Genomic DNA, 22,138 nt, shown 5'->3' with positions numbered 1-22,138 from the left:
GAGTGGCATTGGGCCTACCAGGATCTGCACTGCGAGACACCTGCACTCCCGGGTCACTTCGCCATTGCTCCTGCTGCGAGGTCCCAAGCTGCTCTGCTGCACCACACAGCAACCCCACCTGCGAGGAAACAAAAGGCACCGCAGAAGACAACCCGACAAACCCTGCAGCACCAGGCCCCCTCCCCTCCCACTAGGGCCATCGTCATAGGTAGTCCATCTGGGGAACCTCCCAGGAGCCCCTCACCACCCGCCAGGACTAGAACTGCCCTCCGGGAAAAAACTTGCCTCTGGACCTGTAAACCAAGGTAAAGGTGGACCCCCTTGATATCCACTGCTGAAACCTGCCCTGCACCCCAGACCCCATGTGCTGCTGTACTGCCGCTGCCCCAGGAGACAACCACTGGGATCTTGAAGGATCTGCAGCAAATCTGGGATTGGGGAACTGCCTTCCCCACAACGAAGTCCACTCCGGTCCCCCGAGCGGGTCCATATAATTAGGCCTCCCCTCCACAGACCCGGAACCCACCCCAGAACGCAGCATGCTCCCCCAGTCCAGCTACCAAACCCCAAGTCCCACAGCTCTGTCTAAATTCCCCTCAGGAGCACAGCTCTGCGAGTACACAGCCCTTGGCGGCAATCCTGCAGCACCCTGGACAGCTGCCAGAGTAGGATGTTGTGCAGCCGCAGCAGCTCCTGCTCGGGCAGGCACAGCACCGGACTCCCCACACGAGGACCCAGGACCAGCAACTTCTCCTTCAGCCTTGCCTACAGCCAGAGCAACGCGCCCTCGCAATTGGCCTCTCAGGGCCCGACCCCCTGGTGCTCCCCATGCCAGAGAAACCTCTCCCGTGGGTGGAGGCACCACATGCGCCTCACCTCCTCCCCCCAACCTTAATGGCCTACTCAGCATCACACTCACCTCAGGGAGCTCAGCTGTCGTGGCGACATCCTTGACCGGCCCAACCATCAGAGGACCTCCTTCCAGCACAGCTCCTGTCTCCTCATCCGCAACCGCGGCCTCCTCCAACTCCATTGCCACCTCTCGGTGTCAGACAACTGCAGGCTGAGGTAAGGACGGACCCGCCTGGGAACTCCCGGCTCACCATTCCCTAACACATGCATGTCCTGTTCTCTGGCCCTGCACAAGGCCGGCGGCTCCCGGCTCGTTCCTTTCTTTCACTCCCTGTATTTAGTACCACCCTCCACAATCAGCCCCGAGGCACTGAAGGAGAAAGGGACGCCCTGTCCAGCCACGGACCCTGAACCCCTACCAATGCTGACCGGGACTGTGGCGTGACCTTTGGGGGTTTTTTGGGGGGGGTTGTTTTTTTTAGCAGTAGCGGCAACAAGCAGCCACAGCAGCAGGAAAAAACAGCTGCTTATACCCCCCGTACAGGCATTTGCCTGTTTACTAACATCTCCCCCTCCCCAGCCAATGGGCACCTTGCATTTGAATTCAAGCAGAGAGAGGGACGAATGGACTGTCCGCTGCCAACAGTCCTCACCCCCCCTCCTGTCTTCCCTTTCCCCCCCCCCCCCTCCATGGCTTTCCTAATATTCATAGGGAGCACTGCTCCCTTCCTTTATTAACGCCCTCCCAACATTCTGAGCCCAGTGCCGGCTACCTCGTGAGCCTGGCACCATATTACCTTGGCCAAGCAGGCACAAGACCTGCTTAGCCTCCCAATCCTATATTAAAAAATACAAAAATAATAAGCCACCATAAATTTAAAAATTTTATATACCATAAAAAATAACTTTTCTTATGCCAGTTAGTGTTGCTTGAGGGTGCTTTTTTTTTTTTTTTTTTAACAAATGTCATGTTTATTTGGGATTGTTAACAGAAAAGTTTAAGGATTTTAAATATCCAAAAATGTCTTCCAAATCCTAGATTACACATGTAATTGTTTAAATTGAGAGAAGATACGAGACAGTGGCAGTAGCCCAGTGTTGCTTCCTATTCCCAAGCAATTGTTTATGGTTTTCTGTAATATCTTCCTACTACTGTTCTTACTGACATGGTGCAGGCTTCTCCTCTTTGTGGCCCAATGGACAGTTTCATTCTTTGTAGTGTAAGCCCCCTCCTGTGTCCCTCTCCGGCAAGGGGATTCCATTGTAGGGGTTTGTGTTCTCATTGTTTTACCTAATTTTAGTGTCCAGAAAAAGTAAAAAAAAAAAGAATATAATACTAACTGAACTGTTTCTGGTGTGTGGAAATTTATGGTATTTTCAAATAGCAATAGAAGGGTTTTTGAGGTTGTAGGGAGTTTGTTGGAGCAATCCAAAAAGAGTTTGAGGAGCCCCAAGCATGGTATTGGGCTGAGCTGGAGAACTAGTCCCCTCTCCACCATGTGAGCGAACCTCCAACATATACCCCGTGTTCCTCATTTACTGTGACTGGGGTCCTGAGTGTTTATTATTTCTTCTATTCCCCTCACTTGGCCTAATATCAGTAATACTCAAAAGGGGTCACAAAAGAGTGACAGTATTGCTGGTAAATCCCTTTTACATGATTTTCCACAAGCTTTGATGGAAAAGAGCTGTTCTGGGTGACAAACCCCCTTGAGAGAGCTCACAAACAAAAAGTTATTGCATGCTATTAAGCATCTGAAAAAAATTCTTTCTATAGATTTATAAACTCTGGAACAAGAAATCAATCTCTTAAATTGCAAATTGATATTCAGGGAAATCTGATTATTTCCATTTTTCCATTTCCATTTATTAAATGATAATATTCTGCCAAATACCGAAGCAACCAGGCAGATTACAATAAAAATATTGTGAGGTGACTGAGACTGAAGATAAGTTGGTTGGGTCACAGATCTATATGACTCTCTATAACTTTCCCATGTAATTCAGAAAATTTAGAAAACTGAATTTAAAGTAAAAATTTAAGGTTAATTAATTTTTCTAAAATGGATTATATCAATCCTCTTGAGTTATTCAGGTGATATCTGCTTCAAGTGTTGAAATTTCCAGACAGTTCTGTTCCATCTTTTTTAAAAGCTTTCTATGTGCTTGAATGAATTTGTGTAGGGGGCCAGACAGAGAATGAAACTCGGTCTCAAACACACAGTTGTTTTTTTTGAGAGTGTATTCTAAGCTTTGGATGTCTGTGTAACATCCGAGGAGACCTTTTCTTTGTCTCCTCTTGACAGCACCTTGGTTGTTGATTTGGGTCTTCAGATAAATAAGGAATTAATAAAGTACACCTATTTTCAAAAAAAAGAGGAGGGGTTTTTTTTTGTCTCTGAGATTTCAGATGTTGCCTGATGTAGCCAGGCCTACTTGGGTTTGGAGGAAGCATTTCTTAAGAATATATAATGATGATTTGAGTTAAGCTGTTTCTTTTTCTTTACAGTTTCCTGCAAAATGTAAAATTAGTTATAGAGCTTCTAACTATATCTTTTTTTATCCTTACCATCTAAAATCTTTCTTGGTAGCACATAAGACAGTTCCTGCCCTCTCTGATTCGGATGTTTCTGGTAATTCTACTTTGTTACACTAGAGGTCCAAGTCTGCAAATGTCTTAATATGGATGCCTTATTCATTAAATCTAGCATAATAAATTATATATACGTGTAAGTACTGTTCCTATATTATATTTTTCTGTTTCATCTTGGATCCTTAATTTGTTTGTATACATTTGTTCCTCAAGCATGTTTAGTTTTCTTTATTTTTCTAATTTTTTGTACTTATTTTTTTTCTTATTGTACCTGTGATCTTGTAGATAATGTGATTATTGTCTTAAAAATAAAATACTGTGAAGCACTAAGCCAGGAGTAGTCAACTCCTTTTCTCATGAGCCACAAACAGGCAAGGCTTTCAAAATATCAATAATGAATATGCATGAGGCAGTGCATGCAAATTTTTCTGATACAAATTGATTGTGAATATCCTGAAAACCAGGCCTGTTTTATGACTGTCAAGGTTGGCAACACCTGCTCTAATGGGACAGGTGTATTTTTGAAGGGAAAATGTGTTTTTCAAAATAGTTTGTCATGATCTAATTTTAAAAAAACAACTTTTGTATTTAATAAAAATATTGCAATAAATATTGACGAGTATTTTTTTGTATTGTATTCTGTTTAATAGCTGGTGTTACACCTTCATTTTGTGCTAACACCTGCTCTAAACCAAAAATACAACTTCACAATGAACTGCAATGCTTATTACCTATATTTCTTAAATATGTAAATATGTTGCTGATAGATTGCCTCACTACTTCCATTCACAGTACTACCTGGCCCTTTCTTTGCCCCCCAAATAAGACAAACAGTCTTTTTGACATCCTAAAATAATTTGTAAACTTAAGATATCACACCAGAGCAGTCCTGACATCTAGCAGATGCAGCGTTAGCTTTGCTGCCCCGGTCTGGGGTCCTTTCCCTGGCTGCCACCCCCCCCCCCCTTCTAGCTGTGCAGGTGTTGCCTCCACCTGCTCTGTTCTGAAACACTGCAATGTCGGACTGGTTCAAGAAAAAACTATGAAATGCACAGCAATATTTTAGGATGCTCACGCTTTTGCAACATACTTGTGGTTTTCTCCCTGAGGATCAAACATAAAGATAAGTGTGGTTCCAAAATATTGGGGTTTTTTGATGTGCAAAAGAAAAAAATCAAAAAAAAAAAGCATTAACAAGGATACATATTAATGTATTATGACCGAAGATTATAAATTACAGTACATTAAGGGGAATGCGATTTGCAGCCCTTGTACTATATGAAGGTCATCACCCAATTTATTGAATATTGAAATGTTCCTTGCTTTAACTTGAATTATTGATTTAAGTGAGATTATATTATATATACTGTTAAAACACACAGCAACTTTAGCAGCTCCATTTTCTTCAGGGCCACTCCCCTGTTCAAGCACAATCTGCAACACTTTTTTTTTTCTCTAAAGAAAAGAACACACCCCCCCCCCCCCACACCCCCGCTTATCCAGCAAATGACTCACTTTTTTCCTTCACTAAGCAAGCGGAGCTTTTCTCCTTACTTGCAATCAAACTTTTACAGTTTGCATGTATGTTATAAAATAACCTTGTCCCTGGGTACGCAGCAATGCACACGCATCAATGTACACCCACGCACTGCTTTGAAAGTTACTGTCTCTCTGTTTTTCTGTGTTCTTTTAATGAAGACTCTTAATCAGCATTTTCTTCTGAAATATTGCCAGTGGAGCAAGAAGGGAGATGAAAAAGTGAAAAATCCAAGCTGTTGGAAAAATATTAAAAACAATTTCTCTAAGCACACAACACAAAGTAAAATAAATCTCCTTTATTTTGTTTTTCAAACAAAATAAGGATAAAAATAAGTAAGATTTTTATAATGGCAGTCTATGAACTTCAGAGAAGGGAAGAAATCTTATTGTATTACAGTGGTGATTTTCTTAAAAAAAAAAAAAAAGTTCCTCATCAGGGATAGGGTAGTAGGAGATAAAGTTAATTGGTGACTGTGCCAACCTTCTCACCCCTCTGACCTTCTTCGAGAGTACATTGTACAAATCTCATCTTTGTGTACCTTTCATCACTCCAAATCACATAAAATCTTCACTAATGTCTACTGTGCTGTTCGTACCTCTGACTGTGTATGTAAAACTGCCCCCCAAACCATAGACCACCACCAAAACCTCACCGCAAGTTCACAATGGCCCCTCTTACAGTGGTTTACAAAGTTGACTAATATGCATACCTACCTAGAGGTGCTCTCGCTCTCTCTCCACCTGAGATGGGATTTGTGATAAATATTGCAAATCCCAGTTCAGGCTTATTCCTGAGAGTAAGATACAAGAAATAGATCAACTATTTGGGATCTGATGGGTACTCGTGACCCAGACTGGCCATTGTCAGAGACAGAATGCTGGACTCAAAAGACCTTGATCTGACCAGCATGGCATTTCTTTTCTATATTCTTAATGCTGATCTGTTTCAAAAGAAAAACTTCATAATAAAGACCTTATTTTGAGGAAAGACAAATGTATCACTCTTTGTATCACTTCTTCATTATTAGATTCCTCCAAAATATCAGCAATAATTAAACTATCTCCAATAAGATAACCTTCCTCCGGGGGGGGGGGGGGGGGGGGGCCTTGATCCAGTCCTCCACTATTTCCACCAGGTGGTATAAGAAAAGCCTTGCTTATAAGCAATACTGCCTCAGGTGGGACATGTAGTATCTCCAATAAGTATTCCCTAAAGATCTCAATAGGAATATTGGTAACAATTCTAGAAACATTTATAGCACATTGTGATGGCGAATACTGACAATTCCCTCATTCTACCTTAAGGAGCCCAGTTCAGGCTTTTAACCCAGATCTCGTTAAGGCAGAAGACCGCAAAGGATTCTGTGTGAAGGGAGGTTCCCTTCACTCTGCCATAAGTGCCTAGGCCTAGAGAGCTTGAGTAGGGCCCAGAGGAGCTGATAGGACCTCGTGGTACATCCTTAAGTAGTATGTCTACTTGATATTTGTGCCTGAGGCAATGTGAGCTATTATTTTGATTTATGTAACTGTTAAGCACTGTAAATAAATAAATGCACCAGCATTAAGTTAGTCAAGCCTTGTGATGTTCCTTGACTGTTCTTGAGGCCGCTGCCAGCCTGAATACACTACACGCAGATATTCATGTGTCTAGAAAAAGTCTCCAAATTCTGTCTTGTGGACTGTAACCAAATTGCTTTGTACCATTTCAGTCTGGAGAACAGAGACATGATCCATGCACTGCTCAAGGTGTTGTAATTTCTTCGAGTGTGTATGAATGGACATCTCATTGGACTGTAATTTGTTATGTATATCCACAGATAAAGTAACTAAGGAAAACATTGCTTGTACTAAAGATTAGGGATGTGAATCGTTTTCCATATCGTCTTAACGATAGAAATCGTGTGGCAGGGCAAGAAAATCGTGTTAGGCACGATTTTTTAGTTAAAAAATCGTTAAAAATCGTTTTTTCCGATTAGTGCGCACTAACTCGAGTTAGTGCGCACTAACGGAGAGTTAGTGCGCACTAACTGAAAATGATACAATTTGACACTTTTCAGGTCAGTTAAGGTCAGTTTAGGAATGAATATGTATTCCTATTGGCTGCCCTCTTATTTATTCATGTTACCAAGCTTCCCACTGACAGTATATGGGGGATGGGAAATGGAAACAGTTGGTAGCTTGACAAAACAAGTAATGTGATCAGTCAATGTGACTAGAACTTGTGCCCTAACCCTGATACCAGGGGTATTGTGATCTTCCTGCACACAGTGCCCTATTCCTGATACCGGGGGTGTTGGGATCTTCTTGCACACATCCCGGTATCAGGGATAGGGCACTGCATGCAGGAAGATCACAACACCCCTGGTATTAGGGATAGGGCACTGCGTGCAGGAAGATCACAACACTCCTGGTATTAATAGGGATAGGGCACTGCATGCAGGAAGATCACAACACCCCTGGTATCAGGGATAGGGCACTGTGTGCAGGAAGATCACCCCGGAGGAGTGAGGGTCAGGCAGCTCCCCCCTGTCTGTGAAGCCAGCCTCTCACTAGTAATGCAGGGAGGGAGCTGTCTCAGACTTCACCATCCTCCTCCCCCCCCCCCTCACCCACACACCATTCACTAGCTGGGACATGGGGGAAGTCAGGAGTGAGGGTCAGGCAGCTCCCCCCTGTCTGTGAAGCCAGCCTCTCACTAGTAATGCAGGGAGGGAGCTGTCTCAGACTTCACCATCCTCCCCCCCCCTCACCCACACACCATTCACTAGCTGGGACATGGGGGAAGTCAGGAGTGAGGGTCAGGCAGCTCCCCCCTGTCTGTGAAGCCAGCCTCTCACTAGTAATGCAGGGAGGGAGCTGTCTCAGACTTCACCATCATCCTCCCCCCCCCCTCACCCACACACCATTCACTAGCTGGGACATGGGGGAAGTCAGGAGTGAGGGTCAGGCAGCTCCCCCCTGTCTGTGAAGCCAGCCTCTCACTAGTAATGCAGGGAGGGAGCTGTCTCAGACTTCACCATCCTCCCCCCCTCACCCACACACCATTCACTAGCTGGGACATGGGGGAAGTCAGGAGTGAGGGTCAGGCAGCTCCCCCCCTGTCTGTGAAGCCAGCCTCTCACTAGTAATGCAGGGAGGGAGCTGTCTCAGACTTCACCATCATCCTCCCCCCCCCTCACCCACACACCATTCACTAGCTGGGACATGGGGGAAGTCAGGAGTGAGGGTCAGGCAGCTCCCCCCTGTCTGTGAAGCCAGCCTCTCACTAGTAATGCAGGGAGGGAGCTGTCTCAGACTTCACCATCCTCCTCCCCCCCCCCTCACCCACACACCATTCACTAGCTGGGACATGGGGGAAGTCAGGAGTGAGGGTCAGGCAGCTCCCCCCTGTCTGTGAAGCCAGCCTCTCACTAGTAATGCAGGGAGGGAGCTGTCTCAGACTTCACCATCCTCCTCCCCCCCCCCCTCACCCACACACCATTCACCAGCTGAGACATGGGGGAAGTCAGGAGTGAGGGTCAGGCAGCTCCCCCCTGTCTGTGAAGCCAGCCTCTCACTAGTAATGCAGGGAGGGAGCTGTCTCAGACTTCACCATCCTCCCCCCCCCCCCCCTCACCCCACACACCATTCACTAGCTGGGACATGGGGGAAGTCAGGAGTGAGGGTCAGGCAGCTCCCCCCTGTCTGTGAAGCCAGCCTCTCACTAGTAATGCAGGGAGGGAGCTGTCTCAGACTTCACCATCCTCCCCCCCCCCTCACCCACACACCATTCACTAGCTGGGACATGGGGGAAGTCAGGAGTGAGGGTCAGGCAGCTCCCCCCTGACTGTGAAGCCAGCCTCTCACTAGTAATGCAGGGAGGGAGCTGTCTCAGACTTCACCATCCTCCTCCCCCCCCCCCCTCACCCACACACCATTCACTAGCTGGGACATGGGGGAAGTCAGGAGTGAGGGTCAGGCAGCTCCCCCCTGTCTGTGAAGCCAGCCTCTCACTAGTAATGCAGGGAGGGAGCTGTCTCAGACTTCACCATCCTCCCCCCCCCCTCACCCACACACCATTCACTAGCTGGGACATGGGGGAAGTCAGGAGTGAGGGTCAGGCAGCTCCCCCCTGTCTGTGAAGCCAGCCTCTCACTAGTAATGCAGGGAGGGAGCTGTCTCAGACTGGTATCAGGGTTAGGGCACTGTGTGCAGGAAGATCACAACACTCCTGGTATTAATAGGGATAGGGCACTGTAAGAGATGACTGTAGTAGATTGAATAAAGATCTGATGTTTCTGCTCTCCTCACACCAAACAAAAACAACACACAAGCAGAGAAGCCCTTCTTACAAAGCTGAGCTAGTGAGTTAAGTAGGAGGAAAAGTAAACATACTTGTGCCAGTGTGGCTACTTAAAAATACACTTACCAACAATCAATTACATATATTTGAACTGTGTACAGTTCCAGCCAGGACCACCTTTCTAAAATGCACAGTGATTGGCAAATTCAACATGCACTAGCATTTCAGGTGCCTGCTAACAAAAATAATAAACAAACAAGTTCTAGTCACGTGAGTGCTGATCATTACATTACTTTTTTTGTCAAGCTTCCAACTGTTTCCATTTCACATCCCCCCAACCATTACCTCAGTGTTAGCCTTGGTAACATCAATAGATAAGAGCACAGCCAGCCAATAGGAATACATACATACATATTCATTCCTAAGTGACCTTTACTGACCTGGGAAGTGTGAACACTTTGTTTCATTTTCTGTTGGTGTTCGTTAGTTTCCAGTTCCATTTCCCATCCCCCCAACCATCACCTCAGTGGTAACCTTGGTAACATCAATAGATAAGAGGGCAGCCAGCCAATAGGAACACATATTCATTCCTAACTGACCTTCAGTGACCTGGAAAGTGTTTATTTGTATCATTTTCAGTTAGTGCGCACTAAATCGAGTTAGTGCGCACTAACGGGGAGTTAGTGCGCACTAACTCGATTTAGTGCGCACTAACACGATTTAACGATTTTTAACGATAAATCGTTAGAATTTCTATTGTATCGTGTTCTATAACGATTTAAGACGATATTAACATTATCGGACGATAATTTTAATCGTTGAAAAACGATTCACATCCCTACTAAAGATGCCATTATATTCCACAAAGAGTCTAATATGATAACATTGGACTTTCCCAAAGGAGGTCTTTCTGCCAAACAGCAAGTGTCAAACGTAAAACTTGCTCTTCTGGGGAATTCGTAACTCCCAGATGTCCCAAAGGAGCTTAAGTCACTGATGTCTTCCAACACTGCACTAGCTCATTTCCCCAGGCATCTGCTCTCTACTATGAGCTCCTAAGTGAAAGGTCCGAGGCTCCCCTCCAAATATTGCCACATATGTCAGCAGGGGCAAGGGAACATCAACAACATCTCTGGGACAGGGAGGAGCATGAACTACTACTGTGCCTGGACTCTGTGGAATCACTCATGCTCCTTCAGCCAAGGAGTCTTCACTGGGCATTCCAATCGCCATTTGTGCCAGGAAGACATCAATCCTCATCTGACAGGTGTAATTCTCTCCTGCGGAAGCAGGTGCACCTCCCCCTGGATTCTCCCTTTCCACTTAACCATATTGTAAATAGGCAAGATAAAACAAAAAACATTGAGAGTGACAGAGGGGGCTGCCTGACACATCCTGTCTTCAAGCTTTCATCTTGGATCTCCCAGGAAAATTAAAAGTTTTCAAACATTAGCAGTCCTTACATGAAAACTCTTAGTTCCTTCAGCCTGAAGCTGGTTAAATTTCAATTTGGACAAGTGATATTAGTTGAATATTGTCAACAGCCCTAACACAACAAAAAATTTACCATTTGTGATGTTTAATCACTGATGAATGCATCATATATTACACAAATCAAGATCAAGGGTTGGAGAGAGGAAAAAGAAGAAAAACAAAGCACAATATTACCGAGTTGTTTAAATTCAGCTTTTTTAGCAGTGACTCTAAGTCCCATCACTGCAATGCTGATTTGTGTAGTAAAGCTCAGACAAGTTATATCTTTGGTCACCAATTAGCAAGCAGATTCCTAGATTTTTACTCCACATTAGCGCATTTGCAGCATCCAAGCTAATGCTCAGTTTTTAAAAAATGGTTTAGGTAACCATGTGCGAGAGGATGCTGTTGGGGATATTTAATGCTTAAACCTCTGTACAAACTCTGTGGTTGTTTCAAGGAGACTATATTAACATTCTGCATTGCATCTGGGCAAGGTTCAGTGAAGGATGGAAACCCAAAATGTCATAGACATGAGGAAAAACTAATTTTTTCCACATAGAGTTTAAAATATGTGCTTTTCGAGATATGAATAGCCACTAGCTTACTGAAATCCTAAACCAAAACAAATATTTTATAGAAATCACTCATTTTACAGTTCATATTCCAGGTGTCTTTCACATTCATTTGCTGTCAGCAATGAAGTTTTTCAATTTAATTTTAAGGAAATAGAAACTCTTAGCGTCTCCATTTTGCAATGATAAGACAGACTATTAGTAGCACTGAAAACTTGCTTCTAGGAAATATATTCACTGGTGTGAAAGTATAAAAAAGTTTCTGTATCCTTGAACTATATTTTATATAAAAATAAAGTATATTGATAAGAATGTAATATTTTACAATATCAGTCATCACAGTATCAGGTACATTGCAATTTTAAAAAGAAGTTATCATGTAACACCTTAGGGATAGCACAAACGCCCATTCATGGTCAATTCTGTGGACACTTAGAGTGTCCTGCCAAGAATACCTTAAGCTCATTTGTACATATGCTCCTATACTAGCAACCTCCTGCCCTCCAACTAGATTCATGCTTGCCTCTGGGCAATTACCTTTCCTACAAGGGCACACTAAAACCTCACAAAATCCAAGGGGGTCACACTGTTCTTAAAAATGTATCCTCAAACCAATCAGTCACAAAAACAGAGCTAACAAATTAAAAAGTTCATTAAAACAGAACAATGAACTGAATTCATACAATTAATACTATCTATGTTATGGTTCTACCCACGGTGAGCCGCGGGCAGTCCCTCCACTTACCTGCTTCAGTTTCATGGCAGTCCACCGCTGCCACCGTCCCCTGCGGCCTGGAGGCTGCAGCAGGTCCCGCTGCTGAGTCTCTGCTTCCGACTCCATCTTCACAGTTGATGCTGCCGCTTCTGCCGATGCCTCCTCCATGCGGTCCAGAGGCCGTGCCATTGCGGCCTGGACTGCCACACCCAGAACAACCTATTGCGGTAGGGTGCTGCGAGTCAATCCTACCTGGAGCGGCAGGGGAAAGCCGCTACCGTCCTGATGTCATTCCATGGCCTGTAGGCCGCCCCAAAATCTGCCTGCTCCTTATCTGTCCTGCGCAGTGAAGATGCAGCTGTCCAAGATCCAGCGTTCTCTTTCTGGGCCTTCCTAGGTGCCAGCGCGCATCTCTTCAATGTATTTAAAGGGCCAGTAGCAGGAAGTGCTCCTGGCCCCACCGGAATCAAGCTGGACTTCATTTCCTGGTTCAGCCCTATATAAGGGCCTCTCTTTAGTCACTCCTGGCCTTCGGATCCAGTGTCACAGTCATCTGTGCTTCACGACCGATCCAGGTCCTCCATGGTCTTCTCCTGCTTTGACGGCTTCATCTTCATGTTCCTGATGTCCTTCGTCCGTGCCTCCAGATGTCTTCATGTTCCTGATGTCCTTCGTCTGTGCTTCCAGATGTCTTCATTTTCCTGATGTTCTTTATTCATACCTCCTGATGTCCGATGTCCTTCCTGACGCCTTTGCCTTCGCCTCTGCCTCCATGCCTTGGTTCCTTGATGTCCACTGTCCCGGCGCGCCGTTGTCGTGGTCCGTGACCAGTCCATGGACGGGCTGTATAGGGTGCCTCACGGCACAAGGCCACCTTCTCCTGCACAGTGCAAGCCTCCGGAAGACTTTTGCTTGAATCCTTAGTCTTGAATCCTGAATTGTCTTTGAATCCTTGAGAATCTTGAATCCTGTGTTTGAATCTTGTCTCGGTCTTCGGAGCTCCTTGCATTTGCGTCCATCCATGCCAAAGACTCTGTTTGAACCTGCTCCGCATCAGCATGGTCCGCGACCAGTCCCGCGGGTGGATTGTGTAGGGCGCGCCCCAGTGCAGGCCTCTTCACTATCTTCGCCATGTTCCAGTATCAGCCTTCATTATCTCTCCTAGAGTCTGCTTCGAGCCCACAGTCTCGACCCAGCACTTTGATCCTATGCCTTGATTCTTCGTCTACAGTGTCTTGATCCTTGCCTTCGTATCCTCGTCCTCACCTGAGTCTTCGTCTACAGTGTCCTCGCCTGAGTCTTCGTCCAAAGTCTTCTATGTTACAAGGACTCCGTCTGCCCTCGTCCTCTGTCCAGTCTGCCGCCTATTGCCGTTACCCAGTGGCAGATCCGAAAGGGCTTGGAACGTTCGGAGGACTGTTCATTGATCATCATTGCGTTGATGGTCATCCTGGGGCGTGCAGGTCCGGTAGAGGATCAGACCTTCCGTCTCCTTGTCTTTGCTCCAGCCTTGTCATGCTCCTTGTTACCCGTGCTCGCACCAGCTCACCTCCTGCGGTGTGTCTTGGGGCTCCTCCCTGAGTCGTACCATGGTCCAAGGGCTCATATCACCTGTTCTGGAAACGACCGCACCGCCGCGCTCGTAACAATCTAGACAAGTTTCACTGTTCTTAACCAGTGTCCAGAGAAGTTTGGGATAGGCTGTCCTAGAGCTAGATCAGGGCCTTGGTACATATCTGTTTCCTCTGCTCTCCCAGCCAAGATTGGAGCAATGTGGAAGATTTGGGGGTGATGTCTCTGTGGGCTGTGTCTGGACCAATTAGGGCACAAAGTAATAGCTTTCTGACCAATGATACTGCAAAATGTATATAATGTTGCAGCTCCCTGAGTCAAACAGGTATTCTGTGATGGCATAGGGGTGGGCAATTCCAGTCCTCGAGGGCCACAAACCTGTCGAGGTTTTAGGATATCCTAATGAATATGCATGACATAGATTTGCATACAACTGAGGCAGAGTGCATGCAAATCTCTCTCATGCATATTCATTAGGGATATCCTGAAAACCAGACTGGTTTGTGGCCCTCGAGGACCGGAACTGTCCACCCCTGGCATAGTCTGTCCGAGGTAAAGCCAAGAGCAGGCAGTGCACAGAAAGGGTGAGACTAGTGGGCTTTAACTAGAGCAGAGGCAGGGCATATTCTGCCTGCAATAGACATCTTCCTTTCAGGTTGAGCCTTCAGGTGCTAGAAGCTGGCAGAACTTGGACAGGAAAAACAGGAAACACAAGGCATATGCTAGGACAATGTAGACTCCAAACCTGGAGGCATGAAGGCACCCTCAGAAGTAGGGCAGAACCTCTGCAGAAAACCTGGAGACACAAAGGTGCCTACAGAGGTAGTGTAGTAGCATTGCAGGACTGGATATATGAAGCACTCTAGGACCAACAAGAACACTGGATACAAAAAAGCAATCTAGGACCATACAGGGACATGAAACATAGAACCAAGTACAGGACCTACGGTCAAATATAAGACAAAGCTCTTGCAAAGTGCAGACTATGAGCCTGGAATATATATATATATATATGTCCAAACAAAAATAAGATGAAGGCCAACAGGTAGGGAAATAGTTCAAGATGCCCACCTAGGACTTCTGCTGGAGGGAGGCAAGAACTACTCAACACAGCCTCACACATTCCAAGCCTCAGTTTGAATTACAGTGTTGAAAGTGTCTGGACGATTCCTGCAGGCTAGCTTAAGGGAAAGGAGTTCTCTCTGGAGAAAAAAAGTCCCATGGCAAAACAAGGAATCACAGTGCACCAAAAAAACCCCTGTTTTGCCACATCTCCTTCCTTAAAAGGAGACCTCAGACTGTGGCTTATTTGAACCAGTGGTCATATCTGTCGAGGTTTTAGGATATCCTAATGAATATGACTCAGCTTTGTTTATACTAATAATTGTTCTTCTGTCTCAAGCCTTTCCTTCCTTCCATCAGTCTATGCTTCCAAGTTTAATTTCCCTGTTAAATGTAACTTTGTTTTTCATGTTCAACCTATTGTTTGGTTACTGTTCTTGGTTCAGTTCCCCAATTCGATGTAAACCGATCTGATATGGTCACCACCATGAAGGTCGGTATAGAAAAGTGTTAAATAAATAAATAAATAAATAAATAAATAAATAAATATCTCAGCAGCTCAGTGTGTTGTGGATGTAGACCCTTGAGCCGGAGTGAGAGGTGATGACCGCCGAGGGAGAACCCTCAATGAAACTCATCTCCGGGAGGTGGCGCTGGCGAAGAGAAGAACTCACATGGAATGGTTCCAAGGGATCAGGCAGGATGGCCCTCCGAGAAACGGATAGCCTATGAACGCAGGAGAGCCCCCAAGGAGCGGGTACTCAGAGCGTTCACCCAGCGAGACAGGAACCGAACTCCATGAAGAGGGGGGATGGAGTCCAGGCAGAAGATCCAGGGCAGGCTGCGAAGATGCGGAACAAAGATACAGGCCAAAGGTCAGGATGAGCAGCAGACAAGCAGAAGCGAGGAGACGCGCCAAGGTCAAACCTGGAGATCAAGCCGAGGACTGGGTAAGGAACAAAGGCAGGAACTTCGGAGGCAAGGCAGGAACACGGAGCCAAGGTAGGACCTTTGGAGGCAAGGCAGGAGAACGGAAGCAAGGCAGGAACTTCGGAGGCAAGACAGGAGCACCGAGGCAAAGCAGGGGCACCGAGGCACGGCAGGAGCACAGCCAGGTGGCAACAGAGAAGACCTGTTGCAAAGGCAATGAGAGAGTGCAGCTGCGGGGTTTAAATACCCCTCTTAGCAGATGTCATCTTCTGGGGCCGGGTTAATTCTCCCACCGCGGCCCCTTTAAGAGGCTGGGCCGCCCACGCACGTGCGTCAGGGGAGGCCCCAACATTGACTGGGAGGAAGACACTGCTTGAGCCGCGCGGTCCGGCGTTCGCGGCCTGCCGCAGACGGAGGGCCGTCACGCCAGAGAAACACAGAAGGTAGGAGGGACTGGCTGGGGGCTGCCGCGTCCAGGTGCCGCAACACAGTGTCAGGGCAGTTTTGGTTCATCCTTCTTGGAGACTCCATGTTTGCTGCCATTCCAGTGCTGGATGGTGAAATTGTACATTCGAAGGGACAGACTCCAGTAAAGTAGCTTCCTATTCTCTCCAAGACTCATTTAAGCCAAATCTGTAATGACAGTGAAATCCCATTCATACAGATAAAGTTCTAGCTTCTTAAGAACCCACACTAAGGCCAGATATTCTCTCCCACTAATGGCATAGGCCACCTCTCTGTTCAGAAGCTTGCGGCATAGATGCATAATGGAATGCTCTTCTCTTTTACTATCCACTTGAATGAGTACAGCTTCAACGCCATAAGCCGAGGCATCAAGCTATATCAAAAAAACTTTGTTTTAGTCTTTAGGGCTTGAAAAACTGCTTCAAATTCTGGGGATACAAACTTTCGGTAATACCCTCTTGTCCCTCTGAAAGCTAGAACCTATTTCTTAGTTTGGGGGGGTGAGCTAGTTTTGTATCGCTTCTTCTTTTTTCTGGTTTAGGCTTTAGTAGTTCACCTCTCATTGTGGGTCCTAAAAGAGTAACTTTAGTACTGGCGCAGGGGTGCACTTGTACCGCGTATGCCGGTTCACCTCCAGAGATGCGGCCGTGTATATGCGCACATGGTATAAAACAGGCTGAATGTGCGCACAAATAGCACCTTTACCACATAAGTGAGGGGACTTTAATAGAAAAGTGTGCCGACGCAATTAAACCACTTCATTCCCAGTTCACCCAGGTAAGGGACAGGACTTCCTAATCCCCCTATTTAAATAGCCTTCCTTTTCCCCTCTTAACTCCAACCCTTAAAACCCTAGTGATTAGGACTTGCACGCCATCCATAGCTGAAGTAAACTTAACGCGGTAGAGGACCCCAGCTCACGCTTGTGCACGTAAGGTTTTACGTGCTGGTTTCATTCATAAATCCAGGAATGCCCATGCCATGCCCATGCCCCACCCCTTTTTTGGACTTTTTCATTTGTGTGCATACTGGAAGTCACATGTGTACATGGGTGGCTTTTAAAATCTGCTCGATGTGCACCGGCCCGACATACTCACATATCTTCCTGTTCTGGCACATGCCAGGCTTTTAAATTCACCTTTAAGGCAGCAGTTTCTGTGGAAACTCAGCTGTGCTAAATGCCTTGACTCTTCAACAAATTCCATCACTTGATTGAGCATAGAGTGAAAAAATACTTTCTTTGATTTGTTTAAACCTATTAGCTTCTCAGAGTGCCCCCTGATGTTATTATCATTGTAAACAGCCTAAAGCTGGTTTACATTATATAGTATATCATATCAAATAAAATAAGTATTTGAAAGGGTAAAAACCATCCCCCTATTTATCTGTTACACTCCATTCATTATTTTGAAATCACGTAGTCCTCGGTTCTCCAAGCTGAAGAGCCCTAACGTGTTTAACCTTTTTTAAATAAGGGAGCCATTTTATCCCATTTTTCATTTTGATTGCTTTCTATATATATTTCTGCCTCTGATTTATCTTTTTTGAGATGGGGTAACCAGTATTATACATTTATTTATTTATTTATTTAAATTTCTTATATACCGGCATTCGCGATGGGAGTCGCATCATGCCGGTTTACAAATAACAAGGTGTGACAACAGAATAAATACTTAATAACTTAAAAACATTAACATGTGATAGAAGAATAAGGTAGCAGTTACAATAAAACAGGGATAAAATGCAACTTGGAATGAAGAGAAGGCAAAAGAGAGATTAACACTGAGATAACAAAAGAATGACCAAGGTAAATAAAACCAAGGTAAATAAACCTGCCTCATTAAAAAAAAAAAAAAAAAAAAAAAAGAGAGAACATTATTGAGTTGTCAAAGGTTGTTGATTACCCTGACGGGAGTTCTTAGTTGCTTGAGTTGAGAGTGGGTTCAGTTGGTGTCTGGAAAGGCTTTCAAGAATAGCCAGGTTTTAAGTCTTTTTCTGAAAGTGGGGAGGCAAGGTTCCTGTCTCAGTTCTGGTGGGATAGAATTCCACAAGGTAGGTCCTGCTGTAGAGAAAGCCCTGTCTCTGAGAGTCCTATGGTTAAAGGTTTTTGCAGGAGGCACCTGTAATGAGTCTCTGTAGGACTCTCTGATAGGTCTGATGGAGGTATGTTTTTTAAATGGGATTTGGAGGTTAAGCGGAGAGAGTTGATGGAATGCTTTGTAGATGGTAGTAATGGATTTATATAAGATTCTATAGTGCACTGGCAGCCAATGTAAGTCTTTGAGAATCGGAGATATGTGGTCTCTTCTTCTTGTGTTTGTCAAAATTTTGACAAACACAAAATTTTGACAAACACAAAATTGTGTTTGTCAAAATTCTTGAATTTCATGAATACATGAAATTCAAGATGCAGTTGCATCATGGAACAATTAAGATATTCTCAGTTTTCTCAATGGAGAGAGGCAAACAGTGGAGTGCCACAGGGATCTGTATTTGGAACAGTGCTTTTTAATATATTTATAAATGATCTGTAAAGGGGAGCGATGAGTGAGGTGATCAATGTTGCGAGCAAAGCGGTGTGGTCTCTTGCTCTAGAGGGATGTAAGCCCTTGGACCACGGCACGGCTCAGGCACTAATACAGGGTGAGTACTGCACCACAGCATGCCCTACACAGCAGCCCATGGCTGGTCGCAGACCACACCAGAAGTGAAGTAGACTCTAGATGAGAAGATGAAGATTTTAAGCTGGAAACATGACAAAGATTCAGGAGAGGCCTGCACCAAGGCGCGCCCTACACAGCTGCCCATGGCTGGTAATGGACCACGCTGAAGCAGAGCAGGTTCTGGCTTGAGTCTAGGGCATGGACAGAAGCAGGAACAAGGAACTCCAAAGACCAGGAAAAAGATTCAAGGATTCAAGACTCAGGATTCAGGAACAGACCTCAGCATTAAAAGCAAGGGCCTTCCGGAGACTTGCGCTGCAAACGTGAAGACAAGCCTTGTGCCAAGAAGCACCCTACACGGTCCCCCATGGGATGGTCATGGACCACAAGAGTGGCACGCCAGGAAAGGTGGACGAGAAAGAAACCTGGAAGCAGGATGAAGAGCAAGAGATGGGAACATCAGGACCAGGACTGGAACATCAGGAACTTGGAACATCAAGAACAAGGAACATCAGGAACAGGCAAAGAAGGAGCTCCGATGAGGAACAAGACTGGGAACATCCACAGGAGACCCACCAAACATGTAGATAAGAACCCATTTGCCCGCAGCCTCGCCAACACAAAGGTGAGGTGGTGGCATCAAACTTACAATAGAGCATAGGATATCTGTAACTTCTCATTATTAATCTGACCAACAATTCCGCTCTTTTAGCACATAAAGAAGATTTATGCGCTTTGTACCAAATGAGCCTCCATGTCTTAGGTTCTAGCCGTAACCCCAAGTCCATTGCCCATTGTTCCTCAACCTTCAAGGTAGGGGTATGATTTAGGTGGGATTGCACAATTGCCCTATAGAGAATGGAACACCCTTTCTTCCTGGTAGGGCCGCCAGCAAGAGCTAGCTCAACCGGTGAAGGTCTAACCCATTACCAATCCTTCCTCTGCTTACTGTTTAGCACCTCAAGCAACTAAGTGTAATATGAGCGGGACTGGGCTGTGATTTCAAACTCTTCTTGAAGCTCGTCAAAGGATCTAATCCTATCCACTTCATACAAATCATTCAAACATTGCAATTCTGCCTCCCACCATTGTTTTGCCTCATAGCTATAAGTATACAGGGACAGAGCAAGGTTCTTTTTTAGGGGCAAAAATGCCAGGGGGCCCTTTCCAATAATACCCAACCCTCTACACAGTGCTCTCCAAGATTTAACTGTACAGGCGATGGTGGGGCAAACTCTGCAGGCCCTTCTACCCCCAGGTTATAGTAACGGAGATATAAACAAGGAGAGAAGATCAATCTCCTCCACCATGTTCCTCTCGATAGCTAACCACAGTGACAGGCTTGTAGATCTGACACCATGTGATATTAGAATTTATTGTAATTAATTTATCTTGGTCAGTCTATAGATGCTGTTTTACTTTTTATAGAAATCTGTTATATTGGCACCAAAAACAAAATAACACATTAGCACAGCACACATATGTTTCCTTTTTAATACTATGCAAGAAAAGAACGGCTAATATCTCTGACATGAGTAAAGAACAACTTCCTAACCCCTCCCAGCCCATCACTCCCCTGCCAGCTCATAACCTAGCAATAATAACACAAAAATGATTGAAAGGCATTATAAAAGTTGTGTACTAGAAAATAGATCATGTAACCTCATAAGACTAAGCAAAAAACAACAGTCACTGAGGCAAATTGTCCAATTAATAAGTCATTTAAAATAAGACTATGTGCCCTCTGAAGTAGTGGTTGAATGTAAAGGCACCAGACTTTGAGGAAAAACTGATCTGTAATAAAAAGATCCATACTGACATATGTATTTCTCCATTGTCAACAGGTGATGAATTTCATTTCATTCTTGTATGAATGAGGGAGTATCTGGCATCCAGCAACATCACAAAATGGATACCTTAGCCAAGAGCCATATCTTTCATATGCATAATTTATGAAACATAGTCCCTTGTTGCAAAGAAGACGCATCATCAAATAAACACGCTTCTGGGTGAAAAGGCACATTGAAATGTACAATCTCAAAAATGTCTGAATCTGATGCTATAAGGACTGAATCTTAACACAAGACCAGAATTGATGTCCCAGCATACCCACAGCCATCATGCTTTTGAGACATTGGTCGGAGTTTGAGAGATTGGCCCTATGGGTCTGTTCCTGTGAAAAATAGAAACACATAAGAAATTTATATTGAACTTGTCTCAGATTAGCATTAATTGTTATTGTCTTAATTCTAGAAAAACAATGTTAAAATACTATAGATGGTAAATGTAAACCCAATTCCATGTTCCATTTATTAACTATAGCTTGTAACTGTCATCAAGGTTCAATAAAAATGTCTGAAAAAAGGAAATGGCATGGGATCCCTTTTCTCCCATTAACAAAAAATCATGGGCTCCCTACCTGGGTAACATCAAGCTAGGTTGAGAGAACATTGTACAAATATCATCGTTGTGTGAGTTTCCTCACTCCGAAGGACGTCAAATCTTCACAAGAGTGCACTGTTCTGTTCGTACATCTCACTCTGTATGTCAAAGTGGCCCCTAAACCCTACACTGCTACCTAAACCTCACCTCGAGTTACTAGGTGGGCCTCCTATCGTAGCATAAATAGCTGTTTGCTAGAGTGCCACCCCCAGAGGTGCTCTTTCTCTCTCTCTCTCTCCTCTCCCCATCTCAGGGCCCCTCCCCAGCTTAAAAATGCCCAAAACACAATTTGCAAAAAAAAATCACAATTTGTGTTATGGGCATATTGCACAGCTTAATGCCAATGAAAAAGGTGTAGTTATTTTCGGCATTAGAACTATGCGATATGGCTTCGCAAAGCCAGCCTACTTTTTCAAAAATCCCACCCCCAACTCCTCCCCTTTTAAAAATTTGCATTGCACCATGCAATATGGTGCTTTTTGTATGCATTAAGGAATTTTTCGCCATAATGTGACTTGGAAAATAACCCCTAAGTTTGTTCCTAAGTAACCCTTACTTGGGGTGTGTTAAATCCCAAGGGCACTCAATCTAATGTATTTCTTTGGGGCTTCTATGGCTAACCATTCACTCCCACACTGACCCTTAATCCCTGGAAGAGACGTTTTACAGGGGGAAGGTCTCGCTTATGGCACAGATGAAAGAAGGTCGCCAGTGTTTGTGCTGTATTTTAGGTGCTTCCCATGAGGTGAGAGGCTGTAAGAATTAGACAGGACCAGGTCTGGGTGTTAAAATAAAGTTTAGTGATTCAGAATGTAAAATAAATCCATTTTTCTAAAATGATGAGTGTTCATCTGACTGTAGTTACAGGGTTTTCTTTCTGTGTAGATAGGTGTCCTTATTACAGACATCTGGATAGAGTCTGTGGTGATTTGAAATGCGCTTACTCTCTCAGCAGCTGTGCCGTGGGAATCCTTG

The 22,138-nt window shown here is 44.9% G+C and overlaps 1 long non-coding RNA gene across 1 annotated transcript in view; it reads left to right on the top strand.

The window, feature by feature from the left end:
- Positions 1 to 21,022, top strand: part of LOC115086862 — a 65,188-nt gene extending 44,166 nt beyond the window's left edge. Inside the window, exon 4 of the long non-coding RNA XR_003855352.1 lies at positions 20,566 to 21,022. This is a non-coding gene — a long non-coding RNA (uncharacterized LOC115086862). The remainder of the gene's footprint in view (positions 1 to 20,565) is intronic.
- Positions 21,023 to 22,138: the final 1,116 nt, after the last annotated feature.

Source organism: Rhinatrema bivittatum, chromosome 3 (genome assembly GCF_901001135.1).
Source record: "Rhinatrema bivittatum chromosome 3, aRhiBiv1.1, whole genome shotgun sequence".
NCBI classification, from domain to species: Eukaryota; Metazoa; Chordata; class Amphibia; order Gymnophiona; family Rhinatrematidae; genus Rhinatrema; species Rhinatrema bivittatum.
This window is presented reverse-complemented; position numbering and strand designations above follow the sequence as displayed.